This window comes from Rhipicephalus sanguineus, chromosome 3 (genome assembly GCF_013339695.2).
Source record: "Rhipicephalus sanguineus isolate Rsan-2018 chromosome 3, BIME_Rsan_1.4, whole genome shotgun sequence".
In the NCBI taxonomy this organism is placed as follows: domain Eukaryota; kingdom Metazoa; phylum Arthropoda; class Arachnida; order Ixodida; family Ixodidae; genus Rhipicephalus; species Rhipicephalus sanguineus.
In genome coordinates this window covers 135,738,335-135,764,601 of record NC_051178.1, presented here as the reverse complement: position 1 = coordinate 135,764,601, position 26,267 = coordinate 135,738,335, and positions in this window count along the sequence as shown.

Below are 26,267 nucleotides of genomic sequence, written 5' to 3'. Positions count from 1 at the left end.
GCGAAACGGCCGCCAGCGCCCCATGAGCGTGGCACGTAAGTCATGCTGTACATGACATGCATGTCATGATTTTTATGTTAACTCGTGGTATTTATGTTCGTTACACAGTCACGTCGCAAGATACCTGTTTTGGTGTATATAAAGCTAGCGAAACGGCCGCCAGCGCACCATGAGCGTGGCACGTAAGTCATGCTGTATATGACATGCGTGTCATGATTTTCATGTTAACTCGTGTCATTTATGTTAGTCACACAGTCACGTCACGCAATACAATTTCGGGGTAGATCAAGCTAGTGAAACGGCCGCCAGCGCATCATGAGTGTGGCACGTAAGTCATGCTGTACATGACATGCGTGTCATGATTTTCATGTTAACTCGTGTCATTTATGTTAGTCACACAGTCACGTCGCGAGATACCAATTTTGGTGTATATCAAGCTAGCGAAACGGCCGCCAGCGCACCATGAGCGTGGCATGTAAATCGTGCTGTACATGACATGCGTGTCATGATTTTCATGTTACGACTTGTCATTTATGTTCGTCATACAGTCATGTTACGCCATACCAATTTTGGCGTACATTCGATTAACCAAGCGACCAGGAGAGCACAAAGTCGTAGGCGGCTAGATAGATAGATAGATAGATAGATAGATAGATAGATAGATAGATAGATAGATAGATAGATAGATAGATAGATAGATAGATAGATAGATAGATAGATAGATAGATATATAGATAGATAGATAGATAGATAGATAGATAGATAGATACGCTCAAAGTCGCAGAAGCTCGCTAAGAAATGCTTCGCATTTAAAAACTTAACGGCCGTATCAGCGCATGCGCCAAGCAACTCGGCATAGTGATCGTCGTCGTGCCTGCTCGAACACAGGAATGCTACAAACGCTACTTCGCTTTTTCTTTCCCCTGCTTGCCTTGGTTGTGCATCGTGTCTGCTGAGCTCCGCGTCGTACATGTATCGTAACGAACAGTGGTTGCACTACGCGTCTTTCCACGCACCTTCTACAGATACTTAGTCTGTGTCGGGCTACCACCTCAAGGCTTGGAAAATTGTGAGGAACGTTTAGGGAGTATCTATGCGAGTCAGCCCAGACCGCAGCGGTCACAAGTCCCAGGTGCCGCCATGCTGAGGCTACCCACAACACGATGTATGCAAGAGTAGTTATACAACGGACAATTATTCCCGCCTTCAAGTTTCTCCTGCTCATCAATTCTCGTCGTGCATTCGAGCTCCTGGAATACTTGAGACTCTTGGCATGCTTTTCTGCCCTGGGGACACCACCATCATCGTTGTCAGCCTGTTTTAGTGCACTGCAGAACGAAGTCCTCTCCCAGTGATATCCAGTTCACCCTATCCTGTGCGAGCTAATTCCGTTTTATCCCTGCGAACTTCTCAATTTCGTCACGCCATCTAATTATCTCCCTTCCTCGACTGCGTTTCACATCCCTTGGTGACAATTCTGTTGCTCTTATTGTCCACCGGTTGTCTGTTCTACGCATTCTGTGGCCGGCCCATATACTACTTTAACAATTATATGAAGGCACAGCGCCGTCCACTTACCCAGTTAAGCCGGACCAGCGTAATGCTAGTCGCGAGTCATGCCCGCCATGGATCAGTCTTGCACCATGCGCGTTTTCCGACCATCGTCGTCGCCAGGACAATGAACTTTTGAAAAAGAACTTCAGTTCATCGAGGGCCATCCTGGGAACACAAGCGGAGCAGCCCTTTCTCTTCAAGGTGTGCTTGGTCATCGGCGAACAAGTAAAGGTAGGCAGTCCCTGAGATGTCGAGGGTAGTACGCAGCGTAGGAAACTTAACTGTTATTTGAGTTGCCTGAATAAGCGCTCTCTAGCTTGTTGCTCCGTTCGAAAAATTACGTGGGGTTAGTCGTGTTGTGCAGTTAAGCCCGAGCATTGGGGGACCGCCGGGTGAGCAGTTGACTATGGTGTTATGTTGTTTCTCTTGGTGTTTCCCAGTTCGTCATTCACCTCAACAGATTTCTGAATAGCCGGCTGTCAGAACTCTGGTGTTTCCCAGTTCGTCATTCACCTCAACAGATTTCTGAATAGCCAGCTGTCAGAACTCTTACGTTAGTATATTCCTTCGTTTAAAAATAATTAAAAAAAAAGAAAGGCCGAGGCAACAATGGTTACGGACAAGTTGAGGGAGCCACTGCTGCTGCTGCACGGTGCACAGGGCGATGCTCTTATTTTACTTTTGTTTATTCATCATGTACCTGTCCGCATATCCTCCGCAATGAAACAACAAACTGCAGCAGCAAACGGTGATGGAAAACAAGCTTGCAGAGTCACTACAGGAGTTCTGAATTTCGTATCTTCTTCATATAACTTGTTGCACATGCCTACACAAATAAAACAGCAACAACCGTATACGACAACAACGGCACCAACAAACGTCGAATAGGAATGACCGTGCGAACGCGTACGAATTTCCTAACCGCTCGAAAATATACTTGCCCTGGTAAGGGGCGAAGGAGTCAGTAATTGCAAAGCTGTTGCCCAGCTTTGCTTACAGATTCGCAAGTGCAATATCGCAGGTACTTCGTGGGTTCTAGACTGTACGTCGGCGCTCTGTGGTTCGCATAACTGTATACAGCGCTCCCTGCAGTACGTTGTGGTACTCATCAGGACGCCTCTTAACGACTCTGTGACGTAGAGGCTACCAACGTGGGGTCCATGTTAAGAATGTCGTAATTCGACATTGCGCGAGAGTTTTCGAACTTTGAATGCTCTCGTGCGAGACAAGTTGGTCCATACGTAACATGAGTGATGTGGAAAAAGTTGCTGGTCACTTTAGAAGCTTGTATAGAGAGAGAGAGCTAAAGAAGAGGGAAATGCAGTGATGTCAACCACAATTACAACGTCCGGTTTGTTACCCTACACTAGGGGGAGGAGGAAGGGAAATGAAGGTGGATAGAAGAGCGGAGATGAAACGAAAGCAAGAAAAAAAAAATGGGGAGGGACGAAGCATGTAGGGAAGGGTGTTTCAGCTTCACTAACGTGAAACCTGTGGAGGGGCGAATCATGCAGTGTACGCCGGTGTTTCCCACAGCAAAATCACTGCTAATGAGCAATCAGAGACAGAAGAAAGATTAGACACAGACCTACGGTCCGCTTTTAGTTAACGTGTACGGTGCGAATCTTTGTTGTTCTACGCACAAGAGAAACTTCTCACCCGCACTACATTGCAGGTCAAGGTCCAGTGCCTATATATATATGCGGTGAATAGACTAGAGACAGACTCAGATCGGGCCGGTGAGTCTGAGTCTGAGTGAGTTCGGGTGAGTAATATTTTGGTGAGCTTGAGTCTGAGTGAGCGACCTTGACAAAAAGTTTAGTGAATCTGAGTCCGAGTGAGTCCGGTTGATGAAACTTTTGATGAGATTTGGTCCGAATGAGCCTTAAGCGCAAGGTATATTTCTTGAGTGAGTCTGAGTGAATTCCACTTTTTTTTGCTAACGCGTGATTGCAGATTACACACGTCACGAAGACACCGTTGGTCGTAGACAAGCGAGGACGCTTACAACAAGTGATGATATTGGAGAGTGTCGCGTCATTGTGAAGTTATGGCGAGAGGCAAATAATACGTGAGAAAGACTTGGACACGAAGAATTATGTACACAATAAAAAAAAAAAAACAAGGGTGACACACTGCAACTGCATATGTATGCCGACCACACGTAACCGAGCTATGGTATGTTATGCGTTTCGTCAAAAGGCGAACTGCAAATCGTTTACATTTCTTTTTCTAAAAAAAAATAAAAAATTCGCCATATATCGTACGTACTTTGACCGGGACGTCTTGCTTTTCTCCCATATAGTGAAGCACATAGTACTCTCAATCGTTCGTCTTTTATTGAGGCGAAAGCCTTCAGTGGCTGCGTTGGCGCTCCCTTTCGCGATGACTTGCGCGAGACTTTCGCGACCCCCGTTTCAAAATTTCACGTCAAAACTTCACGTGATCTTCTCAGAGCCGGTGATGACGTCAGATCATGACGTCACACGATGACGTCATCAACTGACATTGTCGATCGGTCAGAGGTAGCCGATCCCGGAGGCCGTCCAATACCACGTGATGTGCAGAAAGCTTCAGTGGAGGGGGTAGTAACATTGGAATCGGCTGAGAACGCCTGTGATGTACTGCGTGTCTCTGCGGCTGTCTATGCCTTCTAAGAAGTCTGGTCGCTGATTGTATAACGTAATGCATCCCCAAGTTTGCCGCACGCTTTCGCTTTTAAACGTAGAAGAGTAGCACTGTGCCATTTTTTTCTTTTTTCTAAACAGGCATTTAATGATAACCGCTCAAGGGTTTCCGATTATATTAGACGTGTCGCATTGGCGCCGCGCATGGACCTGATCAAAAGCGTTTGCGGTGACAAAGAGATAAGAGATGCCAAGGATGGGGTGTGGCAGTTACACATACTCGACAGGTGTTGCAGCGCTACTTGAAGATCTCTTCTCCGTAAGCGCTGTCGACCGGGTCGCATGTTGCCGCCTGGCATGTAACAAACTGTTTGTCGATTGTCCGCGTGACATGGCTGTTCAAACATGAAAACAGGGGACACACGAGGACGTCGGCAGGCGCGTCATAAGCTAAGCTGTTTCCGACAAACAGTCCAGGGGGTAAAGATAACGCGTCGGGAATATAGTGATGACGCTGATACGGGCTCGGAGAATTCCAGCGGCTCTCCTTGTGACTGCATGCTGTTATAAACAACCTCGATAGACGTGAGAAGGAGGTCGCACGGGCTAGCAAGTACAGACACGTCTTGAGAAGTCATTATTTTCCTTCGCCTATAAATATACCCTCATCCAAGGTTCTGAAACGCTCTCATTAATATGTAACGCATGGTTGCGTATCAATTGTTGTTTGATCCATTGCAGGCGGCGATGCCAAAGGCTTTTGTTATACGCTCGGATTCACGCGTTCACTTAGGTTGGTTCTGCTCGAAAGGCATTCACTTATAAAGAACAAACACGAGTGGTCGGAGCAAAGTTCTGGGAAGTGCTCGATAATTTTGGCCATCTGCACAGGAGAAGCCCGAGAAGTGCTGATGGGGCTGGCAAGAACAGGGCGCTTGCATAATTGATTTATTATCGGAGGTTCGACTCTTAAAGCTGGCTGCTGCGATCGCAGTTCAGAGCTCATCGTCACGCTTTCTGAGTTTGTTTTTTGTTTTTCCCACGCGCTATATACAACACGCGTACTCTTGCCGTAATTTACGCCATCGACTATTCAGAGCGCAATTAGAGGTGATGTTTTTTTTCTCGAAAGCAGTCGTTTTTCTAATTATTACAGTGAACCTGTGGATAACTGGGCCACTTGTAACTCCGCGAACACCAACACTGCGAATAGTATAACCCTATACGATCAGAAAACTCTTAGCGCAGGTATACGTAATGCGACGGAAATTGGACAAACCCTACTACCCAGCACAGGTCTACTAGTATAAAGTAGTTGTCTGCGGGCGAAAACGTATATGCCACGGAAATTGCGTAAACCCCGCTGCTCACCATTGGTCCGCTAAAGTATCGCGAAACGGAGGTTCGAGTAAAAAGACGCACGCTGCTCAAAATGGCTCCTCAAGATCGCTACACGAAACTGCCGCAAACCAGACCATACGACTCACGTTGCCGCATAAATAGGCATGTTGCTCAAAATGAAAAGCTTTAAACGACCGTACGCTTAATTCAAGAGTGACTTTTACTGCACCTTTCTGTATACCTTTCATTGCAATTATACATATGTGCCTTTCTGTACCTTTGATCAAAATTCTGTGTCACCTCTGTGCCGTGCACTGCACGGTTTCGCTGGTCATCCACCTTCAGAATGGAATGGCTCTTGAATTTTTAAAGAAATACTTCCTGTATTTAAATTATGTATTCGCTTGGACGATCACTTGAACAATCTAAACTTTTCATTACTTCAGTACCTAATCAGCACTCTTTTTTTATGTATACGTTCCGTGGTACGTATTCTTTCAAACGGGGAACATTTTGCTATTTCGTGTCAAACCCTGACTGTTCGCAGCTTCCTACCTGAGGCAGAATCGCCGACAACAACTATACCACTGAGAGTCCGTTGTGTTTGCAACGATCGGTCACATATGTACGGGCCAACAACAGCACGCCATTGTACGCATCCCGGAACAGACGTTTATATGCAGCTGAAGGCATACATCGATGCGATCAATCCGTCCGCCGTACGTTTGTTACACGGACGCGCAGAGACAGCGTGCGTATTATATACCACGCACACGGAAAGGAGCGAGCGCTCTGTTCTTGAGCAGCGAGACCATAGTAATTTCCGCGTCGGCGGCATCAAAGGCGGCGCGGTATGTCTACCGAGGAATAGCACCGAACCCTCATTCAAATGGGCGACCCCCGCCGTATGCCGCCCATTGCGCCGCGCCACGCGTATACACGTATAATCTAGCGGACACGCGAAATAAAGGCCCGTAATGGTCGCCATCTGATCCGTCTAGCTCTTTGCATATCCGCTACACGCGTGTGCCGAGTGCTTTTCGATGCTCTCGCAGTGAGGAAGGCCCGCTTGCATGCACGCATCGAAAGCAGCGTGTAACCTTTATTGCTGACATTTCTGCAGGCTCTGCTGAGGATACTTTTGGTCAGAAGGCGTATAAATGTGATGACCAAATTTGTGTTGTTTATAGCGCATAGCTGCGTTGACCTTCAGCACGTTTAGCGAGTCGGCTGGGCGTAATGAGCGTATGTGCTTAACAAACGAGCAGACCGAACGCGCGTATATATATGCGTTACGTGTCGTCCTTAATTCTGCAATGTTGACGCCTGTTCAGCGCAACCGCTTATAGTTACATCTAGTCTTGAACAATTTCCATTAGTATTCTTCACTCAGCATGCTGCATTCTCGTGTTCGATTCTGTAGTTGTTGCTGTTGTCGTTGCGGGCAGTCACCACAAAGAGTCACTAATTGATAATACTGCTGTATAACAGGATAAATTTTGCACCGCCGACTGAACCTTTTGCTCCATTCCTCCCAGAGATAAATTCGGGAAAGTAGGATTCATGAGAGAATCTTCTGATACAGCGAAGTCGTTTACTTGCGTAAAACGTACCTTCCATGATAACGAATGTCTTGGTATGTATACAGGGTGTTTCAAGAAATGTGTCCGAAAATACTCAAAAATCAGGAAGATGCGATATTTGTTCGACGCCTTAACAATTACTTCTTTCGTAGCCGCAGGCATCTTAAGATAGTAAAGACATCATTTGGGACACTAATTATGAAAGTTCGATTAATTAACTTTTTAATTAGTGGAGGTAGGTGGTTAAGTCAAATGGGAGAATTCAAGTCCTTCATGCGAAGAACCCGTTGCAGCTTTGAGGTTTCGAAAAAGCGGCCTCTAGTAATAATTGCGAAGTAACGAAATTGAACCAAATGCAGCGGCGAAACCAAAACAGAAACGCGGGAGCGCTCAGCTGCCATATTCTTCTGAAACGTCCAGAATGAGTGAGCGTCGTTATATCGAGCATCAGCCGACTTCGTTGTGCTGGTATGCGGGCTGCGCTTGCTATTATAGCACGCATGGCGCACATACATAAACGAACGCTGAAGAACTACACCTCTGTACTCGTTGTCTCGAACAGTGACGTCATTCTGATCGTCTGCTTGTTGCACTCATCGGTGCTTTGGTTTCGCTTTCGCCGTTGAAATTGGTTGAATTTCATTACCCTGCAATAATTAATAGATGTCCCTTTTCCTTTATCTCAAAGCTGCGATGGGTTCTTCGCATAAAGAACTTCAATTCTCCCATTTGACATAACCGCCTAACTCCATTAATTAAAAAGTTAATTAATATAACTTTCCTAATTACTGTCCCAAATGATGCCTTTAACCATCTTAAGATGCCTGTCGCTACAGAAGTAGCAAGTGTAAAGGCAGCGAGCAAATATCGCATTTCCCTGATTTTAGAGGATTTTCGGACACATTTCTAGAAACACCCTGTATAGGCGCCAGAATAGCTTAACGAATTTCTGGTATTCTTGAAATCGACTGGCCTTAATGATCGATTGCAGGCGTCATGGACACCCGCCGTGGAGAACTAGTGGTTATGGTGCTCACTGCTGACCCGAAGGTCGCAGGATCGAATCTCGGCCGCGGCGGCTGCATTTCGATAGAGGCGAAATGCTGGAGGCTCGTGTACTTAGATTTAGATGCACGTTAAGGAACCCCAGGTGGTCGAAATTTCCCGAGCCCTCCACTGCGACGTTCCTCATAAGCATATCGTGGTTTTTGGGACTTAAAAGAACAATTGTTATTTTTTAAGGCACCATGGACAGCCGAACTTGTTCCGCGCCGATAGCAACTCCCTCCTTCCATCCTTCTTCTTTTTCTCTGTTTTTACCCCTTAATTTTCTTCTCCCTGCGTAGGGTAGCAAATCAGATATAGGGTAACAAAGCGCGTCTGGCTGAACGCCCTGCCCTCCCATCCTCTCCCTCTTCCTTTTCATCCTCCTCCGGAGAAACAAGCGCGCTCATGATGAAGGCAGGCACGAGTTAAGCCTATAGGCTCGGGCCTTCGAGTCACGCCCTGACAGCGCCGCAGCTAACACGATTACGGGATCCCCTTCCTGTCAGATACCGCATACAGCGGTAGCCTTGCGCAGGTGATAAAGATATTCAGCGAGGTGTCTAACCCTCGATAACAGGCCAATAAACTGCGACAACTGCTGTAATCAGGCCTGCTGGACCACTAAGGGAAATTATGCCTCGCGATATCACCTGCGGCGAAAATTCTTACCCCCCCCCCCCCCCATCAATTTCCTCTTCACCAGCGCATATAGATTGCGCGGGCGAAAAGGGTAATAAAACGAGAACAGGTTCTTCAATTACGCACACACCCGCTAGGAGGCAGCGCTTGCGCGGAGCGTGGGAAACGCGACGAGGGGCCTATATATCTGATACCATTCACAGGGGACGCGGCAACAGCGCTGGAACGGAGACATGACGAGATACACAGATCGCGGGTCCCGTCATACAGGCTCTTGTCGGCCAGAGACACCGCGACCCGCGCGCAAGAAACGAACAAGCTCTTCTCGCGACAAAACAAAGATCGAGAGAGCGCTGATAAAGACGTCAAACACGGTGATACTGACGTCGACTGCGCTCTCCCTCTCTCTCTCGTGAGTGCATTATCTGGCTGGCCCCGAAAAGCAACGCACGAGTGTGTTACCACGGCAAGATGCAACAACGTGTGCGGTTCCCGCTTCATGCCCACGCAGAGCCGATCAATTATTACGCGCACCCGCCGACTCGGCGCCGCTATGTCGACACGCGGACGCCCACGAAGACGCTGCATGCGGCTTGGTTCCTCGCCTACAACGGATGGCGTATAGGGTGTAGTGCGCGGGCGAGGCGCGAACCCACGCTATGTACCATTATATCTGTGCAGTGTTGTGAAGGCTATAGAGCATGCTTCGATCACTCGAAAGCTGTTCTCTATAGAAACGGTACGCGCGTAAGAAAGCTCGCCCGTTAGATGTTCACCATGACCATCTCTCAGTAACATAAATTGGGAATCGTTTATTGCATGTTCAGTTAATGCGTTCGAAACATTCATTGTACTTTCAAGCAGTTTCATAATAACAGCTGCATATGGATGCGACGAAAAGATAAACACCGGCACTGCCGTGCTTGCTAATAAGGATGGATGAAAGTTGTGGACCTTAACAAGCGTGATTGGCTATAGAAATAAGTTTAGCAAGTTTGGTTTTTGTCTAGTTAAGGCCAAAGTAATCGTGTAGTTCATTTCCGCAGTAAACTCGTAAAAGCTGCGGAAGAAAGGATGACTGCATTGCAACATCAACAGTATATGATAAGTGTTGCGTCCCCATATATAGATGAACGGGTCGGTTTGTTTGTGTGGCCCTCAGTATGGCGCGCGTGAGTGTGACGTATTGTCAGCGAGACAAAGGAATGATGAACGCTTACTGATCCAGGTGGCTGTCGTTGCCTCAGCAACAAAGCATGTCGAATGAACGGCTCTGATCATTTGATCCACGGTTGCCTATGGCTGGCGGCTTAGCTACGTGCTGACGACATTAACGCGTGACAAAGTGCGGAGGTGCGGACGTTGCTTTAAAGAAGAATACTAGAGGGGGCTACACTTCCAGACTACACATTTCGGAATCGTGGTTAGGTGACCCGTGCCACAATCTATGTTTATATTGCACGGCAGAAAAGAACGCAAGGACGAAACATGTGGTGGCGACGATGCATTGAAGCGTCCCTACCAGTTAATTTAGTGACGTCACATAGAACTTAACAGTGTTTGTTCCTAGCTTTAGGGGTCGATATTACTTTTTACATTATGTACAGGCTATATATTTACCAGTTCAAAAAAAGACACATACATTACGTTGACCTTAAAAGGTAGTGCGCGGCGTCGGTGCAATGGTTACCGGTGCTCGGCTGCTGACCATAAGGTCGCGGGTTCGATCCAGGCCACGCCGGTAGCCTTTCGATGGAGGCGAAATGCCAGAGGCCCGTGTCCTGTACGACGTCAGCGCACGTTGAAGAACCTGATCGTCGAAAATTTCCGGAGCCCTCCACTACGGCGTGCCTCATAATCATAGCGTGGTTTTGGCACGTAAAACTCTATAGGTATTATTATTGCCTCGATAGTTAACATTTATTAACGTTCATTTATCCTGACTAAAATATCAATTCAGTAAGATATGACGAAATCGGTGACGTCATTCTGACGTCGTCGGTGTCATGATATGAATGCAATCAATCGCTACAGGAGCATATTTTTAATATCGGGGGGCCTTAAACTTTCTTTGTATTCCCGCTAACGAATAAAGTTACTTTCGAAGAAAAACCAGTAGATATTTAAGGAAACGAGTAATCAACCTGTCAAAGTTTATTGGTTATCTAAAAGTGCCTCTTTAGTGCACCATTACGCGAGCTTATACTTTGACGGCACAAAAACATAAAGCGTCGGCTCGGCGAAGCGCTGCACTCCTTGACATGCTCGCTGCTGGGTGCCGTGACAAACACGGAAATGCAAGCGAGAGAGATGTCGCTGCGTCGCTGAAACGTACTTGTATTCGTGTTCGCGACGCATAACTCATTTTTGTGTGCACGTACACGCGCACGAAGGGACATGGAACCTCGACCGAACAAGACGTCGCCGCATGCAAATACGATTGGTGACGGCTGTTTCATCCGCGTCGCCAGCCGCCGCAACGAGCGCCATACCGAAACCCACAGCGACTCTTAACTTCACGTGCTGCGTAAAAAAAAGTAAAGAGGATATCGAGCGACGACTGGAAGCGTATATAGGCAACGCGCCTCCAGGAAGACGCCTCCGTGGATGTCGCATCTTCGGCGCAAGGGAAAAAAACAGCGACGCCGATAATAAGGGTGCTGGCAAGTTGTTTATTATCCTAGTCCAATTCATTACGGCGTTCTGTTTGGCTTTAAGGGAACGCTAATTAGAAGCGTACACTTAAATAGTCACAGATCGGCCGCAAACTCCCTTACATAGAACACTTCCCGCATTTCTTCAAACAGAGAAGTTTGCTTATTGCGGAAAATTGTAGTCGCTGAAGCCGTCCCAGGGGCGTTGCCAAGAGAAGGAAAAGAAAGGGGGGGGGGGGGTGGACAGCAAGAGATTCACAGAAGAGCGGCTTTTGGTGGGCGAGTTGGTTCAGCATCATCGTAGAAATCAGCGCAAAAAGCGGAGGAAATGAAAGGACCACACGTACACAGCGCTGTGTACGTGTGGTCCTTTCATTAGACAGATTTAGTTGGGCGTCCGCAACAACGTACGGACGCAGCCTGCCAGCCATTTCCTATGGCAGGCTGCGTCCGTACGTTGTTTCGGACGCTCAACTAAATCTGTCCATTGTCTCCGTTTCTTGCGCTGATTTATACGATGAGGGGATTCACACGGCAAAAGATTCACATCAATACTACTCACTGGAAATGACTCCTACCGCTCAGTAATAAATCCCACAAGAGCACTTCAGCAAGCCCCGGCAGCTTCTATAAGTATACAGAAGGGCGCGCGCACCCCTCCCGGCCATTTCGTATTGACGTACAGCCGTACATTCAATATCAGACTGCGGGCTTGATCATTTCACCTCGTTTATACACTTGCTCCGTGTTCATCAGTGGATCCCACGACATATCAGCTAAAGAGCAATCGGTTAAAATTTCACGCCACGCATCTCATTCGAAGATGGCCTTTCTCCCCCCGCAACACAAGCATCCCTGCACACACAGAGAATTCACTCAAATCAACTCTCCTACATCAAAGTTGATTTTCGCACGTCAGCATCGCGTGTGACTTCTCTGTCAGCAAGAAAAAAGGAACAGTCCAAAATTAGAGCAATGAAAGAAAAGTCAGGCCTCTGCGTGTGTGTATGTGTACGTGCGTGTGTGTATGTGCGTGTGCGTGTGTGCATGCAAGCAAGCAAGCACACGCTCAAAGTGCACGAGGTTTGGCGGCGTCAGCTCCGAATCGGAGGCGGCAATGCGATTTTGACGTGCCGCGTCGCGTCGACGCCTGCACGCGCCGTTGCAGCGGCTGTCGCCTGAATGAACAGAGAAGGGGCTGCGGCACAATCCACGCTATTTCTCCCCACTTCCCCATCCGCTGTTCTTTGCAGCGTCGAGGCGGCGGAGAGTCGAAGTCGTCGGTATTACCAGCAGCAGAGCCGCTGCGCCACGCGACTGAGTGTTCAGCCGCGTGCGCTGGCCGCATGCGCGCACACCTCGGTCGAACCAGGCGGTGGAAGCCGTCAACCCTGCGAATCGATCAAAAAGGCGCGGACACCCCCGCGCATGCACGAAAGCGCGGGGAAAAGAAGTGTCAATCTGCGCTAAAAAGGGAAGCGGGATTCAGGAAACGGGCGCGCGCGCAGCTGACACAGCGCGCGCTTTTGCGGAGGAAAAGAAAGTTGTCAAGCTTTGTTCACTTCGCCGTCCGTTTCACTATTACGGTTTCTTTGCTCTTGTATTTGTTTTTTTCCTGTCTGTCTAGAACGCGAGATTTCAGCTGGCTGACAGGGCACGCGTGCATAAAGGCGAAGCGCGAAAGGCGGCCGACCGGGAGGGCCAAATTTGGAAAATAGGAGGCGGAGATTCTCAATCGTTTCATGCTTTCCTTTTTTTTTCCCGTCTCTCTGTCTTCTTCGGTGCAGGAGCTGACTCCGTTCGTCCGGGTTTGGCGCGTAGAAAAGCGCTGACACATCAACTCGCTGCTGCTGACTCCACGCAGTTGTGCGACCCGTGCTTGGCACGATGCTCTGTCTCCTGCTGAGTAAACGAATTTTCCGTTCCCCTCTTTTCCACTTTCGGCGCCGCCTCTCGCTTTAGTTTCCAGCTATCGTAACTGTCAAGAATTTGCGATGAGCCACCGGATGGCGCTTGCTTTGGCCATGTTGTAAGGTTTCGCAGAGAAGACGTGTTGAAGTATACTTGGTTACTGGGCTTCCTTGTAACTAACTGCGTATTTCTACATTTTTCTAGTACTTCACCACAGCCGAGACTGCGAAAATGTATTAGTGACTAATATATATTCAACGATGACGCACGCAGCAGCTAGACTAATGATAAAAATAGCATAGCGCGAACATAGCTTCTGCACATTATTCCTGTACATAACTCCTTTACGAAGGTTATTTGATGCCCTCTTCTCGCAGCCAATGTTAGTTACTCTAATGGCAACTAACGATGCAGGTTTTTGTTTCAACTGTGGAATCCTTCGATTCCAAAAATGCGATATTGTTAATACCCAGTAATGATGAAATGTCTGAAGTTAACTATGCCAAATGAAGCAAAACGCTTTCGGTGACCGCTGAGAACGGGCGGGGCAGTTGCCTCCAAATCTCGCAAGGCTAGATCCGCCGGTAACCTACAACAGCCTCGGCATCATCGACCGCTGAGAACAGGCTTAGTGGAGTGGTGAACTTAGTAAATTTGCAGAGCGTGAGACGCAGTTAACTGACGCAAGGCAGATCACAGCTGCGGGCAGATGTATAAATGGGCGGTTTCTTCCCCCTGCAGGGGACATCCAATATGCTAATGGCGAGATAGCGCGTGTCATGATAATGAGAATTTGACTAAACGGAGTTTCTCCACCGTGAAACGCTGGCGTTTGAGCTTTCTAGTTCTCTTGTGTCTGTGCACTTGCACGCCCTATACCTTGTTTCGTGATAAACTTCTACTGCCTATAGCCCACCTATATACCGTTCGGAGTTTGTTCATCTATATATGATCCGAGGTTTCGGGCTGAATGAAGTCAGGAGTACTCGCGAAAGCGACTCACATGTTTCGTTATCCCGAAAGTGACATGAGTGGCTGACCTCCAAGCAGACGGTCAAGTACCCAAGACCGGTGCTCGTTAAAGGAGAACCAACGGTCGGGTCTGCTGATGAAGAAACACAAGCAGCAGTATACAGAGCTGCACCTGGCCAGACAGCTGACGGTGCCAGCTGCCCATGGCAACAGTGGCCACGCGATCGACGGGAGAGCGCGCTGTCCCCGCGGCGAGAACATCCATTCCGGGAAATCGGCTGCTCGACAAGCGAGTGCGAAAGAAGGATCCGTTATTACGTGAGCAGAAGGGAGCGACTTGAACTCCTTATATATGTGCGGTGATTCTGAGTCAACGATGTTATTTTTTGGAAGTTATGGCGTGTGTTAACGCGACAGCGTTAAATAGCTCGTTTCGCCGAAATTCCGCTGTCGGCGTCGTTGGTTGTGAGCGAAAAATCAGCGTTGTACGCGAGCGATAAATTGAAAAAGATGCAAATAAAAAAAATAATAATCTTTAGTTCTAGTGAGTTTCGAACCCAGGCCTTCTGCGTGGCAAGCAGATGTTACTCAGAGGCGGCGCCAATTGGGGGCACGAGGGGGGGGGGGGCTGGAGCCCTCCCCACCCCCCCAATATTCTCGCCGCCTCCCCCTCCCTTTGCCCCCCCCCCCCCCCCAAGAGCGCCGAGAAGCTCACCCAAGGTATACGCGGTATGAAACAAAATGTCAAATTTCTGTCATAATTTCAAGGCAGGTGCATGACAGCAGCGCTGCTTATACAAAGGACGATCTTGTAAAGGCATAACAGTTTATTGTTGGAAACTTCTTCTCACAAGCTATTGCCCTCTCACCCGTGATAAACAGGCGCCTGAAATACAGTGCGAAACAGGCGCAATAAAAACAAGGGGGGGGGGGGGCTCCGACTGATATAGATTTAAAAAAGGTCTACACATCGCAGTTCGGTCTGCTTGCGTGAACCAGCAAGTTCGTGCCTCGGATGCGAGAAGCTCTTTTTGAGGCGCCTTCCCCTCACAGACCACTTCCGCAGAGAATAAGCTTCGCCCTGCTAGGGCCGCATAACCGCGAGCGCTGGGTAACCCAAGATAGCACGCATACACCACACAGGATACACGTGTCGTCCATAAGCGGACTAGAACACAGGCGCAGCAAACAGCGTGGGCTTGAAACCATTTATGTTCATACACGGAGCCGATTCCAATACCTTTTCATGCGAACTCTACTCGGCAACTGGGCAGAGTTGAACCTTGGCCATGCGGAGATCCCAGGCGCGTCACTGAAGAGCAGTATAACCGAAACCAGAACACAGCACGCGGGATTCGCGTATCGTCTTTCGGCAGCGCCAAAGCGACACGTCCAATAAACAAAGCGGACAAACTGCCGCGGTGTTCGATTCGTTTGCTCGCTCTCGCGGTGTAAGACAAATACCTTTTTCTTACACCGTGGGAGTATTTTTCTTGCACCGTGCTCGCTGCCAAGCAGTTGTGACGCAGGAGGAAATGCCAGCCCGTCTTGCCGACATTCCAATGTGCGGTCTACCCTACAGGACAGTGGGTTGCCTCAGTGTGTTGCAGAAAAGGTCCATTGCCAACTTTTTGTCGACTTCGAGCAAGCGCGCTAAGCAAAAAGTCGTCGTCGTCACCCCCCCCCCCCCCCCCCCCCTCCGCGAGCTTTCTGCCTCAACAATGGAAGATTCGGAGACGCCCCAAAAACATGAAAATTCTTCTCAGTGCTCCGTTTCGATTCAACTTGAAGAGACTGTGTGTAGCACCGCTTCTGACGACGCTTCCCCGTCCTCGCCTGTGCATATGGACAGCGAATGTGAAGCGCTTTCCGCATCGTGGGCAGCAAGGGATGAACCTGGTTCTGCGACCGAATTCACCCCCTCTGATGTGGATGCCGACCACGCCGGCCGGATGGACTTTTCGAAATTCAAGGCAGAGCAACCTACACAGCCAATACTGAACCCATTTCCATCTAAGGAGTACGGCATATTGAGCTTCAACTCGTGCTGGTGCCGCCTATTTCCTTGGTTGGAGCACAGCGCGCAGGGTGACGCAGCTTTCTGTTACCCTTGCAGAATGTTTTCAACTGGTGCCAATGAGAAATCTGCATTTGTCAATGGTGCATACAGTAATTGGAAAAAAGCTCTAGAAAAAGACGCTGGTTTCTGGTTTCAGAAAGCACGAAAACTCACTGTTGTGCTATTTAACGATTCCGAAATGTTTGTGTTTAGCTGCCAGCTACGTTTCCTCAAAAACAACGAAAATCTTCAAAGTTCCCGATCTTTTCTTAAAGGGACACTAAAGAGCAAAACGATATTTCTCGAATTAGTAAAGTAGTCTTCCACGATACCAAAAACACCACGCTTGCTGCGAGAAGACGCTTAATAAGCGAGAAAACGCGCAAAAAGAAAATACAGGTGGCGACGCCACCTTGGAATTCCCGCACCATTTGCCTTGACGTCACATATTTTTGACGGCGCCTGCTCGGGCCTACGTAGTTCCTAATCGGTTAAATCGAAGTACATTGTCCTCTGAGGGGGCCAGAGACTTGACATAACGAGTTTGTGAAAATTTCGTCGAGCCAGTGGCGCCAAAATACGTTAAATGCTCTTTGAAGTCTTTTACGTCACGAATTACAAAGTTCGGCGCGAAATTTAAAAATAAAGCTTTGAACTTGGTTTTCTCCTCTAATAATAAACCTATGGTGGTGAAATAAACTGCACAAGAGTTCTCCGAGCACATTTTATCAATCTAAACCAATTCACTGTTTCTCTTTAGTGTCCCTTTAAGCTAACTCCACGTCTCCCCGCAGCAATCTTAATATTGAAGCTGTTTTCAGGAAAGTGTATTTCTGTACAAAAATGTTTAGCGGTGAAATAGACTTCAAATCTTCGGGAAAAAAATTGTGAAATCAGAGAAAATGTGCGATTTATTGCACATTTGACCATATTTTTTTGTACTGATGCGGTTCAAGCAAACATTCTCACGACACGGCGTTTGATAAAAGACTTCATTGCTAAGTAATGAAGAAAGTCTAACCAAGTCGTTCCTTGTTTTAAGGAAGAAAATAATTTTTGAATTTGACCCTCTGAACGCACCCTGCATTTCTTTCTGTTGCCACTTCGCCGCAATGCACGTGGTCGTCCTTGCGCCTCACACTCGTCACAGGAGGCGTCAAGTTGCGAGATGTATGTCATCGGCTCGTGAGCGCCCAAAAGTCTCGTCGCCTTGATGTCAGGGCTACGAGCAATGAATTCGCTTTACATTGCGAGCTCGCTTGGCGGGCCCAATGGGAAGTATGTACGCCGGGTAGCAGATTACGGTATTGTTGGCACATTGTGCTACAGGGTCGTCTGCACAAGTAGTATGCACGAGAAAAAGTGTATAAAATGTGCGTTATTTATTTCGTTATACGCATAATAGTTGTGCAGACGACCCTGTGCATCCAGCAGTACGTGTGTTCCTTCTTTCTTTTTTCTTTTGCTGATGCCCCATCAACCGAATAATTGCAATTAAAGCATTGTTCAAAATAGTGGAGAGCTATAATTCCTCTGCACAAAGCACTACTACCAAAAAAAAAGTCAACTCCAGAGCTTGTCAAATGGGTGCCACAGTGCTACAGTTCACCTGCCGAGGGGTGGCCGAGCCCCTCCTTAAAAATTGGAAGCCCCCCCCCCCTGACTTTAAGCCCTGCTCTCGCATAAGGCTTGCCAGGCATCGTGGGTTTCCTACACGCAGATGAAGTTGGGAGGACAAAGAAAATCAGTTGCATCACATCTCAGCGACGCGTACTCCAGGGAGGTGTAGCAAAATCGCCTCTGTACAACGCATAAGTTCCCCACCTCCCTGCCCCCCCCCCCCCGATTGAACTCGCTTTTCGTGGTTGCCCCCCCCCCCCCCAGTAAAAAAATCCTGGCGCCGCCCCTGTGTGTTGTACTGCAGAACTGCAGAGGCAGGCCATTGCTTGAAACTGATTCGAAAAAAAAAAACTATATCAATGTCATGTAGTGGGAGGAGTCTCCTTAACGCATGTAGTATTGCGTGGCAGAAGCGTAGAATCGGGCCAGGCATCAAGACATGTGAATTGCACGATGAGTGAGTGTTTTAAAGGCCCACCCATTACAAAGCGCTCAGCCATATTCAACCATCAGCATCAGCAAAAGCATCAACTAAGTGAGCAGCTGCGTATAGGTTCGCGTGTTGCCTTATACGGACGCGTAGTGGACCCTTCGCTGATTCCCGAAAGGAAGAGTTATGGCGTAATGGGCACTTCGCAACTGCACTTGAAGTAGCCATTCTAGGATAGTTTGAAACGGCCAGTGCTACGCGCATAGGCGTTCGTTTCCTTGCGGCACGGTTGAGGCGTCAACAGAGAAGCGAAGCCAGGCTAGCGATTGGGAAGGCGATACGAACACGGTCCGATTACGCTATCGCGTTCTACTCTTGAAGGCGAAGCTCAAACGTCCCCCAAGTTTTTTTTTTAATCGTTTCTCTATGTATTATTTGCTCTTATGCAACGACGTTATAATACGCACTGTCTATTTGCTCTCTGCACTGTCAAGCTCGTCAAGCAATCAAAAGTAATTCTTTTCTTTCTTAAACCAAAATTGATATTATCTAAACATGCAAGAGAACTGTGCGAAATCCACACCGACAAACTGCCCATTTACGTGGTTAGAAAAATAAGCCGTGGTTATACCACGTGTTATTTATTATTCACATCGGTTCTTCGTGGTGTCGGAGGAACCTTAAACAATGTCCTAATGAAAATGCTACACTATTCTAAATAGCTATTGCTTGGTGAGGTATACGTACACCCATATTTGCGCTCAAGTTCCGATGCATATGCATTAGTGTGGCGCTTTGCGAACAAGCGTTGGTAATTCATGCATAACGGTGGATTGAAAACAGGTTTTACATATGGCTGTGAGATACTTCACGGCTTTGCGATTATTTGTTCCCTGCAGTGCATACGGCATACCCCGAAAACATTGTACAGGGTGTCCAGCCAGGGTGTTGTTTGTTTTGTATCTTTGTTATATTTTCTAATTATTCAAGGTCACTGATGCACAAACATAATGTTGGTTGCGAAAGTGGGCGGATGACCAAACGTCTGTTAACTGATCTAATAACTGCATGCCAGTTTTTGCGCGTCTAGTCTTTTAAGCCAAGCTTAAAGGGGCCCTGCAACACTTTTCCAAGTAACCGTCGAATGGCTTCATTAAAGGAGTTTATAGCCTCACGAATCGACCACCACAAAAATTTTTAGAATCCGTCAAGTACGAGCGGAGTTGCAGAGATTTGTCGCACGCTGTAATTGCTTTCTCTCTCCTCTCGTCCCGACGAGCGCGCTGGAAGCTAAGCAGGGTGGGATGGCACGGGGGAAAGATATTACGTCACGCGCGCATCATGACCTTGAGCCTTTTTTTTTTTCTTCGAACGCGCGGCTTACTTCCAGTGTGATTGCGAGCGAACGCGCGGGCATGTGGCGGCCTCCCGCGGCGGCCGCGGTAAGTATGCAGCTTACGATGCTCAAATCGGCCAATGGCCGTGAAATTTGGGTACATCGCGTGGTCATTTGGGTATATGGCGTCATTCTTAAAAAGAGGGGGCGATTACTAGCTGACTTTGAGAATTAATTGTAAATTCCAGGCCGCGTGCTGTCCTATAATGTTTGGCTCGCGTGTTCTCAGGAGCCTCGATACCGATCGGCAGCGTTTTCTGTCCATGCTGAAAAAGTGTTGCAGGGCCCCTTTAACTGGGACAACCCGCATATCAAGCGTTATTGCTAAATGCGTAAGGGCTCAGCACACAGACTGTCGACTCGACAGAGAGTCTATAAACTGAGCCAGTACGCACATAACGACATGTACCGCTGTTTCATATATACAGGGTGTTTCAAGAAATGTGTCCAACCTTCTCAAAAAATCAGGAAAATGCGATATTTGATTGCTGCCTTCAGAATTGGTTTTTCTGTAGTGGCAGGGATTTTAAGATGGTTAAAGAAATTATTTGGGACTGTAATTAAAAAAGTTAAATTAGTTAACTTTTTAATTAGTGGAGTTAGGTGACTGTGTCAAATTGGGGAATTGAAGTTCTTCGTGCCAGAAACCCATCACAACATTGAGATTTCGAAAAAGCGGCCTCTAGTAATAATTACGAAGTAATGAAATTCAACCGAATTCGATGGCTTTCGCTGTTGAAAGCCGTTGCGTTTCGTTGAATTTCATTACGCCACAACAATTACTAGAGGACGCTTTTTCGAAATCTCAAAGCTCGGATGGGTTCCTCGCATGAAGAACTTCAATTCTCCCATTTGACACAATCACCTAATTCCACTAATTAAAAAGTTAATTAATGTAACTTTCTTAATTACTGCCTGCCGCTACAGAAAAAAGCAATTCTGAAAGCCCCGAGAAAATATCGGATTTTCCTGATTTTTTTAGAAGGTTGGACACATTTCTTGAAACACCCTGTATATGCCTCGCCTGTTTGTGAGCTGTTTACAGTCTGTGGCGTTTGCTTGCAGGTGGTCCATGATGCATTTCCCAACGAACTTCCGCTCTTTTACTGACTGATATACATTTTTTTTTTTTAACGGTCGCCGTCATACATACACTTCCGCATTGATTGTTCAGTATGACGGTCTTTCCAGGCTTCTATAGTAAGGTCGCAGAAATGGGACAACAGTCGCTAGTTTCCATACACGGCAGCGCATAAAGCAATCGGGCCGGTACGTTGCCTTGCTCCTTTCTCTTTTTTTTTTTTTAACCTTTTTTTTAGCCAAGCGGCCCCAGCTGCAGCTGAGCGTTTGTCAACGTCGTGGTGCAGCTGCATATACCCATGATATACCGTGCGGCTGGCGCCAAGGCGACGCGCCGGCGTAGACCCGCTCAGGCAATGTTGGTTGCCATGCAAGCCGCCCTCCCGTGTTTTTTTGGCATATGTAGACCGGCATATCTCGCCATAGCCCTTGCACGCGTCACACTTTGCTGTTATCGCTTGTGAGCATGGCATCGGTAACGATTTCAGCCTTTGTTCCCAGCTGCATTTATCCGCGATGTCCTGCATTCTGCTTCGTCGCCATATTTTGAGAAATTAAGGCTGCAACCAGCACTATACTATAGGCATTCATTTACCCAGGCTTATGGCGTTACGTTCCTACAGAGATGATATGGCCTAGTTATCGACATTACGTAATTTTTGTAAGCGATTGCTTTCGTACGGGTGCATATGAGTCTGTTTCCTAATTACTTTAGATCTCGTCGCCAGCGTAATTCGCTTATCGCTCGTGTGGTCGCTTCGCGTCGGCTTTCTAGCAGCGCTGTCGCCAGTGCGTGACCGCTCCTCGACGTCGAATAAAAATGCTGCCGCTGCCCTAGTGCATGCACTGTCTGGATAAGTGGATCCTATATAAGGAGATCCTTAGCATAGGGCCTGATTGTAATTAGCGCACTGGCTATAAAGCTAAGCTACTTTCGGTTAGATTGTCACGCAGCAGTGCTGCGAAGGGCGCACCTGAAGTCATCTAATCGACAAGAAAACTCCTCAAGATACAGCATCACGTAAAAAGCGCACACGTTATGCTTGGTCAGAACCTCTCTGCGCTGAGGAATCACTTGATCCTTGCAACATCAATCCATCTAAGCCAGACCCAAATGTCATTGACATGTTTTGTAATGGAGGCTGTGATTACGTAACCGGTAGCTTCGGTAGCACGGCACGGTTTCAGGTCGACAAGAGTTACTGCAGTAGAGCGGAAATCAGCTGCTCGCGTTTTCTGCACGCGCTCAGTGCGCGCGTCCAGCGAGCTCTCGAGCCACGCGTCCACGCGCACTTGTGTGGCCATTGGCGGCGGCACCTTTGCTGCCGATTATCGAGCGGGAGGAGGAGGAGAAGGAGGAAAGAGGGGGAGGGGGGAGGCGTATGTCTGTCCTGCCACGATAACGGGACCACGATGGATGCCTTTTGTGCGTGCCGCTTGACGCCCCAGACGCGAGCAGTCCACAGCACGGACATCGAATCTTCTTCCTCCTCGTCCTCGACAGATAAACAGGCAACGCGCGCACTCGCCCAGCCCAGAGCACGCGCCGCCATGTCAAGCATCCCCGCTCCTCATTTTCTGTGTTCGCATCAGCGGACAGGCGCCGTCGAGTCGCGGTCGGCCCGTACACTGCCATCACGTCAGCGCGTCCAATTAGCAACACGCGCAGCATGCAGCCACTGTTCCTGCTGCTTCGTGGATGTCGTATATACACGCTTGCGTGTCGCTTGGCGATGTGCTGCGCGCCAGGGGTGGCTGACATTGGCAGTGGAAGGGGGGATGGAAGTAGAAGGGGGAGGGGGGTGGGGGCAGCAAAACCTTACACATACCTCTATCATCGCTGAGTGTGGCACGTGCTTTGTCTTTAGGTTATTGGCTTACGGTGTTTCGGAGGTGAAATGGGCTGCAGCTGGGGACCGACGCTGCCTTCAGATACTGCGAAATGAACGTGTGTATTAGAGCATCCGCAAGTCTTGGAGTTCAGTATTGGCGGAACAGATGCACTGATCACTGCAAGCATAATGCATGTATGCTTCGCGAAAACGCGGTTATTCGAGAAAAAAATTGAACTCACATGAAATATAAGAAAAAAAAAAGTATTCATGTTTGATATTGTGAAAAATTGCATGGACATCTGCATGAAAATGACTTTTCGCTGTGTTATTGCGAGACCACTAGTCATATTCCACGTCCTTCTATCAGTCGAGGTGACTGAGAAGCTATGAAATTCCGTTGTAAGGAGTACGAGGTCACGGGTTCGTACCCCGGCACACTCGGTCGCCTTTCTATTTTGGTGGTAATACAAGAATGCATGTTCGGTTCCATTGCTTTAATAGCTCCTGCATGCTCAAGGGTACTGAACGTAACCAGCCAATCAATCAACCTGTCAATCGGTCGACCGACCGACCAATCAAAAGCTTAATTAATCACCTGTCTCCTTCCGAGTTGGCACCCACTAGAATGAGCGGGAGCGCACCAGCGAAGGTTTCTCACGATGGAGAAGGGAGCTTTTTATCAGGGGCGTAGCCAGAAATTTTTTTCGAGGGGGGTTCAACCATACTTTATGTATGTTCGTGCGTGCGTTTGTATGTGTGCGTGTATATATACGCAAGCAAAACTGAAATTTCGGGGGGGGTTTGAACCCCCCCCCCCCTTGGCTACGCCCCTGCTTTTTATATTCGACGCGCATTATGCAATCGTCGTGCAGAACATTCAACAGAACAGTATCACTGACACACATGGAATTTATAGAATTGATTTCCCTGCCTTGACATTGCAGGAAGGCACAGCGACCGGCCGCAGCCACGTCGGGTGGATCTCTGTCGCTCGTTCACGCTCAGGCGGAGACTCCCTTGACGACGACACGATGACGCATCAGGGCCTAATCTATGTGTCTAACTTGCAGTCCTCTCGGACGACAAAGATAGCAGCAAGGACTTCCTTGGCGCGCTGTTATTTGAGTTGGCCTCAAGACTTGCATGCTGTGCCTGTCTACATTTTTGTTGCTTCTTGTTCGCCACTTTCATCCACAACGCATAAATACAGGGAAACAAAAAAATGCATACAAAAACCACATGCCTGTATAGACACGATGACAATTCGTAAAATCAGCATAACTTCCGCCCACCAATATTCCACTGGACATATACTTTTGTGCCTCCCTCCGTGCACATCATGGCCATTGAATGATTCCGGGGTATTGGCAATCTTTTGCCTCCGCTATAACGAGTGACGACTGAAGAAATGGGGAACGCATTTGGCTATTATACAGTACTCGCACAATTTCGGAACGCAGGAGTTGCATGCGCACTGTGCGCTTGCAGAATTAATGCGAATTGTTTCATTTATAACGCATCACTTTGTTCCAATACGAACAATTGGCAAAGTCATAAGAATCCATAAAGAAGATTTGCCATGTATAGCCCGCGCAGCAAGAACAAGGGTACATAGGAAATAATCGCTAAAAAATGAACTGCACCAGCACTGTGTTGCGAGGACAACTGACCGTTTCCTGCGTGGTGCTTGTTTTCACGTGTTCGAGCCCGCTCATATCTATAACGGGCACAATTATCTATGGAGGAGGGTATAAAGCCAATGAACCACGCGTGCAGCTCGCCCAAGTTTACACCTCTAAAAGAAGTTAGCTGTGCAGACACCTCTGAACATGTCTCGGTGATTCTCTTTTTTTTTTTTTTTTTAATTAGCCATCCATTAACAATCGGTCAAACTTCATGTCGTCACCGAAATTAGATGCCACAAACGAAGCACGGAGGCCTGGTGACTTCTATGTGGGATTTAGGAGGCCGTGTGTACAGCCTGACCGCTGCATCCGAGGCTGGACTTCTCGGGAAGCGGCCCCGCTTTGTGGGTGCGCTCATGTTTCGTGCACGACGGTCTCCTCCACACCGTCGTCAGCCCTACGGCGAGTCGACGATTTCGGGCACCGGCGGTACTTCACCGGGATAGAACGTGCTCGAGGTACCAGCGGAAGTTGTGGCAGTTGAGGTCCTCGCGCAGCTTCTTGCGCTCCGTCAGGTCACCCGCGTCCAGCTCGTTGAAGACGGCCTTCCTGTCGTAGAAGATGAAGCGGTACTCGTCCATCCAAACCTCGGCCGCGCGCTTCGTGTTGCGCGCGTGGCTGTCCCGCTCGTTGGGGATCGTGTAAGGACGCTGGGACCGGAACACGTGCGCCACCTTTGTAAGACAAAAGGAAGAGAGCGAATAAGGTACGACCATGCACGCGTGAACGCGCAGCTCGGAAATTCCTACCAAAATTTTTGGAAACATTTTCTTCCCCTATAGTGAAGTATGTTCCGCTAAGCAATTTCATCGAAGTTAAACTTTAACGCGACTACAGAGTGGACCACCGCGACCGCTTGCCGCTGTCGGCTGTAACAGCGATCTCCAACAAGCACCCGGGATGTGACAAAAATCGCACCATCTCCCGCTAAAGGGGACCTGAGGCGATGCGAAGCAGCGTTTCGGCATGTAGAGCCCGCGTTTCAGAGGGGGAGCGGAGAGGGGAGCGGGGAGGGGGAAAGGGGAGAGGGCCTGTGCATGCGCAGTAAGGGTGGTCACGCCGCACACCACCACCGGATTGAACTCCGCTATAAGATGCTTCACATCTAAAACACTTTGGTCACCATTCGGTACTTTTCGTGAGACCGCAGAGCCCATTCACATCCCAAGGGCTTTGCTTATTTTATGTATATTTTATGTATATTTTATGTATATTTTATGTATACAACGCATTCCTAAGCCATACAGTGACTCTCTTGTGTCCTCTCTGATGGAAACGCGCGACTCGGCATTGCAAAATTGCTTTCGCTCCTCGGGTTTTACTACCTGAGGCGCAGCTAAATATATCACGTCTGAAAGCTCCTTGACGCACATGGCACACATAATGCACATAAAATGTTACTGGAACAAATCCGACGAAACAGGACTCGTCTTCGACACCGCAGCAACACTGACAAAGACAATTATGAGTAGCCTCGCTAACACGTTGACCCATAGTGATAGACCACTGTCAGTCAGTCACTGGTGCAAGAGGTGCAATTACTGGACGTTAACCTCGTTGGCGAACGCATAAATTTCGCGTGTTTATCTGTTTGAGGCACTCGCTCCCGTTCAAACAATCTTGTTTACGTTAAGTGAGCATGACGCCGCTCGGGCTCTTTGTCAGACACACGAGCCAGGCATCAGCTTTTGCTGCTAGCTGCTGCACCAGAGAGTGTTCGAATACTGTGTGCGAGAGATCTCTCGCAGGTGTTGTCTAGACTCCACGGCGTCAGTGCGCGTGATATTTCAGACGCCGCCCTGCCTAAAAAACTAACTCGGGAAAACAAGGCGGG